Raw genomic sequence first — 6,057 nt, 5'->3', positions numbered from 1 at the left:
ATGTGTGCACCTGCACAAGGGGGCAGGCGGGCTGCAGCCCACATCCTGGAGTCCCGCCATTTTTTCCTTTAAGAAGCCCGTGTGCTGTGCCGTGAACGTTCATAAAAAAAGTCCTTGTCGAACGTTTTAAATATCCAAGGTGTTTCAGCTTTTATTGCCAAACCGGCCACCGAGCCACATTCCGCTTCCAGGCCTCCTCTTTGGTATCAGAGCTCGGTGGGCGGCTTCCTGCGGCCTCTGAGTCAAGGACCTCATTTTGGGAGCCATTCGAGAGATCTTTCTCATATCGTCGCCTTGCACAGTTGAAAGTCATTTCTCGAAATGAGATCGCCAAAAGCGACAGGAGCCACCCCAGGCCCGGGGGAAGCAGGCAGGGCAGCAGCCAGCTGCGTTCGCCAGCGCAGGCCTCGCGGGTCTGGGCCTTCTCCGTGTTTCCGGCGCCACCCTCGGGGTCCCTTACAGAGAGCGGGGGCCGGGTGGAGGGACGGAGCAGAACGCAGGAGGGATCGGCCCGGGAAGAACCCGTTCTGGGACCCTCTAGAAACTCCAGGCGGCCCTACCGGGCTGACAGCTCCCGCCCGCGAGCCCGACACGCGCCTCGTATTTAGATTGACTCCTTCGGCTTTCCGTTTTCCTTCTCCAGGGGAGGGGTGGGACTTCCTGTTTTATCTCTGAGCGACTTCCGGCAAGAGCTGATGCGTTAAAAACAAGACAGCACATGGGCCTGCCGGCCACTTGGATAAAAAACAACGAACTCGACCTGGATTTTACTAGACCAGTTCCACGATTGTGTTTTTGATTGTGCTATCCAGCTCTGCATCCACGACGGAGTCGCCCTGGAAGCCGCCGGAAGTCCTTCAACGGAGAAACAGGATGTCCCGCCTCTTCCTCCCAAAGGGAAGACGGTGAGCCGGAGGAGTCAGTCAGAGGGGCGAGCAGGAGCGATTCCGTCGTCAAACAGGTAAGTTATTCTCTGGCCGGGGCGGGGGGTTTGGAGGCGGGGACCGTCCAGCGTCAGCGCGGGGCCTGGGGGCGGTGGCTTGAGGGCTCGGAGCCCGGCGGCTGGGCGCCCGGAGCCCCGTCTGGGCCCTTCGCTCTTTCTCCTCCCCCCTCCCCCCGCCTCCGCCCCTCCCTGTCGCCTTCCTTCCCGACACCCGCCCAGACTCACCCCCGGACACACACCCTCGCTCGCTCGCTCCCGCTGCCTCGCCGCCCTCCTTCCCCCGGCTCCCTCCGCCGCCGCCTCCGCCCTGCCCTGCCCTCTCACCCGCTCGCTCCGCAGGCCCGTCCCGCGGGCAGCCTCGCGCCGCGCCGTCCCACGGGCGGAGCTCTCGTGGACGCCTCGGGGCTGCGGACCCAGCGTGGCCTCGGTGTCCCCGGCCCGGTCCGCCTGTCCGCGCAGAAACAGGCCCCCGCCCCCTCGGCACGCACCCCTGCACCGAAATCGGGCCGTCCTCGTTTTCCCAGATTGCTCTCAAAGGGACAGCAGATGCTCGCCTAATTGCAGAGCTGCAAGATTTAGCGTCTGGTTTCCAGCAGGGGCTCCCTGGACCGCCCGCCCACTCTCGATTCACCCCCAGGCGCCCCGGCTGCGCCGCTGCCACTCGCGTCTCCTTCCGTTAAGCGACGCTGGTCTGGGCGAGCGGAGGGCACACAAGTACGGCGACCGAGAGCACCGCGGTGGCAGCGAAGGGTCCTGGCCACTCCCGGCTTCAGCCCGCTTTGCGCCACTGCGGGGAGATCCCGGCTGCCTGACGCCGCTGCCGGCAGCGCTGGGGTTTCCCGGTAGATGCTCACCGTTTCCCAGCCAGCTAGCACGCCCTGGTTGCGTGGCTTCCTGGAGTTTAAGCTGGTGGAGGCGGGGGCAGCGGCTGCTGACCTCTGTCGGTTGCGCTGCTGGGTTTTGAGTAGGCCATTTATTTCTTTGGGGAGTTTTGGAATAGGACAAACCACTTCCATGGACACACACGTAGAATTATTTTATAGGTAATCACAGTCTTAATGGTGATCGGAGTTAGAGCTTTGCAGTCTGTGCCTAGTGACAGCCTAGTCGTAGCATGTATCTGTTTTGTGATGAGGTGCTAGTCCAGTGAGAACACTGTAGACAGGGGCCCTAACATGTACTCTTTAGAACCCTGTTAGAAAAGCTCATAGGCCATTTGGCATACTCACTGTACTTAATTTAGTGTGGCAATCTTGTGTAGTAGGAATTATTCCCTTTTTACAAACTGAGACTCACTTTGCTGTATACAAAATTACTAACTGCTACTGGCACAAGGTAAAGCTCTCTTCTTTGACATCTAAGGCAGGTGTGATAATTGCTGAAAACACAGTTGCTACTGGTGCGTTTTTTAAAGCTTTATTTTGGAATAAATTAACATTTACAGAAAAGTTGCAAACCACAGGACAGTTCCATTGGTACCTTTTAAGCGGAGCAGAGTAGCTCCACTTCAAAAACACTGGTCCCTGCTTTGTGCCAAACACCCTTCTAGGTGTTGGAAATAGTAATCTGCTTCCCTAGAAGATTTTGAGATCTGCTTGAAGAGACACATATAAATAAATACAATACTTTTTTTCTAAGCACTAAAATAGAGATAGGGGAGCACAGTGGAAGTTATGGCTGATTGACGGTGGGGAGTGGTGAAAGCTTGCAGGATATATTACAGTACTTGAGTTAGATCTCTAGGACTAGTGAGTATTCACCTGGTTGAAGGGACGTTTTCTCCAACATTCATTCCAATTATGTTTGTTTTATTAGAGTCTAACTCACTAACCTTAATAAAATAGACTCTCCTAGTTTCATCCTTCTCTTTCTCGTCTCCTTTAAGAAGGTGGTTCGTATCCCAGATAGAAGAATCCTAGTTTCTAAATCCATGAATTGGTGAATAAACGAAGCTGTATATTTCTAATTGGTAGTTGTGACTCTTTCGACTGTAGCTGAGATTGGTTTTTAGGAATGTCTTGTGGTCCTCCACTGAGAGTTTTCCTTTCTTTCCCACTCGGATTACTAGTGGGATCAAGTAATTCATTCTGGAAACATTTAGTGCATGCTTACTTTGTGCCAGCTATTGCACTAGAGTAAAATGATGGACAAGATAGTGGGGAATATAGACAAGCAAATGTGCATTGGCAGTGCAGTCTAATATCATGCCCGCAGAGTGTCACAGTGCCAGTCATGATTCTTGATTGTCAACTAAGGCAATGGACTTGGCTGACTTAAGCAAAAAATGAATTTTTTTTGAAGTCTATAGATGGCTTTCAGAAATGATGGGAAGGCTGGGGAACTGTATTCAAAAAACAGGCAGTAGCCAAAAGAGGCTGGCTGGCTGGGGCCACAGCCAATGCCATATCACATAAATAGTCTGCCTAGAATTTGGCTGCTGGTGACATTGCCACTGGAGAAACTGCCACATCTGTTGCTGGACTGTTGACTCTTCTGCCACTGAAAAATCTCTTATTGCTCCTGCATCTTTGTGACCTTTTCTTCCAAGCCACTGTGGTTTCCAGGGAGCAGGGAGTTGGAGAGATGGTCTTTATTTCTCACAAAGACCCGTGCCCTAAAGGATTCCTACTAGATAACTAGATAAGAAGGCAGCTTGGGCTGTGTGTAGCCCTAAAAACAAAACTGTTCAGCATAACCACTGAGCCTGGCAAGTCTAGAGAGGTTAGGGAGGAATACCAACAGGGACTGACAACCAGAGAGTGAACAGGAACTCACTCGGCAAAGAGATGAAGAGCGGATAGGGAATCAAGTTTCAGGTAGAGGCCCTCCAGGCGTCAGAAGGTAGTGTGTGACATTTCAAGACTTGAAAGGTGTTTAGGATGGCTGGATCATGGAATGTGAGAGGAGGTGTGGGAGATAAGGCTGGAGAGGCCCTCTTGAAGAAATGTAGGCAGCATAGTGGCATGTGCATACTTTGGTTTGTTTTAAGCACTTCAGTGGCAACTGTGGAGACCAGTTGGCATGGTGTAAGGCTAGGGGACTGGGATCTTTCAGAGACTGTTGCCTTGATACGAGGTTAGACATCTCGGAAGTCTGAACTAGGATAGTTGCCCAGAGGTAGGGGAAGTGAGTGGATTGTGCATGTTCAGTTAGTGGTGTGGATTCAGGGATGGAGTAGGTGAGAGGGGTGAGATGGATGAGTCACGGTGGACACGGAAGTACCTGCTTTGGGTGACTGGGTGGAGCCTGGTGTTCTCTGTGTGGTGATGGAAGGTGAGCACCTGTCCCAGTGATAGTTCAGTGTGGGCTCATTTCTGTGGACACACAACTGTGTTGATGAGTCTGCCATCCGAGAGGACCATCAGCATCTCGCTGCAGCCAGCCTTGGTTCCTCCAGTTAACTGTGTGTATTTCTCCATGTCCGTCTGCCTTCTTCACTAGATTATGGCAAGACTGCTTTCATGTGTATGCATCCCAAGTCTCTTGCGTGATGTCTTACACATAGAAGGGGATGTTAGGCCATTCTTGCATTGCCTAAAATGAAAAGAGGTTTAATTGGCTCATGGTTCTGCAGGCTCTACGGGAAGCGTGGCCCTGGCATCTGCTGGTGAAGCCTCAGGAAGCTCTCCATTATGGCAGAAGGCAAAGGGGCAGCCAGCATATCCCATGGCAAGAGCAGGAGCAAGACAGCAGAGAGATGCCACACACTTTAAACAGCCAGCTCTCACGAGAACTCACTCACCATCTCAGGACAGCACCAAGCCATTCATGAGAAAACCCCCTTCCATAATTCAGTCTCCACCCACCAGGCCCTACCTCCAACACTGAGGACTCATTTGAGCATGAAATTTGGAGGTGTGCACATCTAAAGTGTATCAAGAGGAATCAGTAAATATTGATGGAATCGTTTGGAGCAGAAAGAAAGTACAATTATATGTGTATAACATGTCTCTATACAATATAGGCATACATATTATGTGTATGTAGCTAAACCTACATATGAATCTTGCTTACATCTCTAGTGAGGGGTCCACATCTCCTGTATATTTTTTGTAGTAGACTTTTTATTCTGATATTATCAGTATTGTCTTGTGACTAGAACATCTTATCGTAATTCTGTGGGTAGGTCATAATTGTAATAACTCTCTGCTTACTTGATTATCTTGCAATTCCAACTACCTGGAATAACACCCAGAAATAGCCTTGCAGGAAGGTGATGACAGTGTAGGAGTGTGAAGGAATTACCGCCTCCCTAAATAAAATAAAATCGGGAACTTCTGGAATTGAGCCCTGAAAGGAGAGCCTTTTGCGGTAGAAGATGAAGATAGATGACGGCCTCCAACGCTGCTTTCCTTAAGTTTTATTTTTCCTTATGAGGACTCATACAATAGTTTCCAAATATAAAAATTCTTGTTTAATAGTTAGGTTCTCTTGAGTATAGCTGAGAAAACTGGAAGCTTTCAAAGTACAAAGTACTTAGGGACAATAAAAGGCAGATCAATAGAGAATTCAGTGGAAGTAACAATGATAATGTTTTTGAGCCCTTGATGTAAACACTGTGCCAGGTGCCTCTACATATAGTCCCCGTTCATCCCCCCAAATCCTTTGAGGTATGTACTACCTTTTATTGATTTATGGGACACTCAAATTTAGGACAAGCTTGTGCAAGGTGACACAGGTATTAAATGATAGAGCCAGGATTTGAACCAAGATGGTCCGACTTCAGAACCCCTGTTTTTAGTCACTAAGCTACATTACCTTCTATAATATTTTAGCCTTGATTCATTCAACTTTTTTTTTTTTTTTTAAGCTTCTCTTACGTCCAATGTAATCTGCTAGTTGTTAGAGATTTAAGGAAGCGTAAGATGAACACATTGCCCTGGTCCTGCTGGGAAACACCCTTTGCAGTATCGTGCAGCCCAGGATGCAGAAGGCTGAGTGTGTGAGAGGGGTTGGGGGCAAGGAAGACTCCTCCGGGGGACTCCTGAGGATGCCCAGCTCTGTGGCGGCAAGGCATTCGGGAGAGAGCTCAGGCTCCCAGACAGCCTCGCAGAGCACCGGGCAGTGCAGCATTTGGAAGCAGGGGCCGAACTGTGAAGGACCTTGAAGGTAAT

General features: G+C 50.3%; 1 protein-coding gene across 3 annotated transcripts in view; it reads left to right on the top strand.

Annotated features, from left to right (window-relative positions):
- The first annotated feature begins 872 nt into the window (after nt 1-872).
- The window catches only part of ZNF407 (zinc finger protein 407), a 475,812-nt gene continuing 470,627 nt past the window's right edge, over nt 873-6,057 (top strand). For 2 of the 3 annotated variants that reach the window (XM_003925984.4, XM_074383239.1), the window contains exon 1: nt 873-961. The gene's annotated coding sequence lies outside the window, so the exon portion shown is untranslated. Of the gene's footprint in view, nt 962-1,615; nt 6,053-6,057 lie in introns of those variants that run through there. The other variant, XM_074383238.1, reaches the window with a different exon arrangement.

Source organism: Saimiri boliviensis, chromosome 13 (assembly GCF_048565385.1).
Source record: "Saimiri boliviensis isolate mSaiBol1 chromosome 13, mSaiBol1.pri, whole genome shotgun sequence".
Lineage (NCBI taxonomy): Eukaryota > Metazoa > Chordata > Mammalia > Primates > Cebidae > Saimiri > Saimiri boliviensis.
This window is presented reverse-complemented; position numbering and strand designations above follow the sequence as displayed.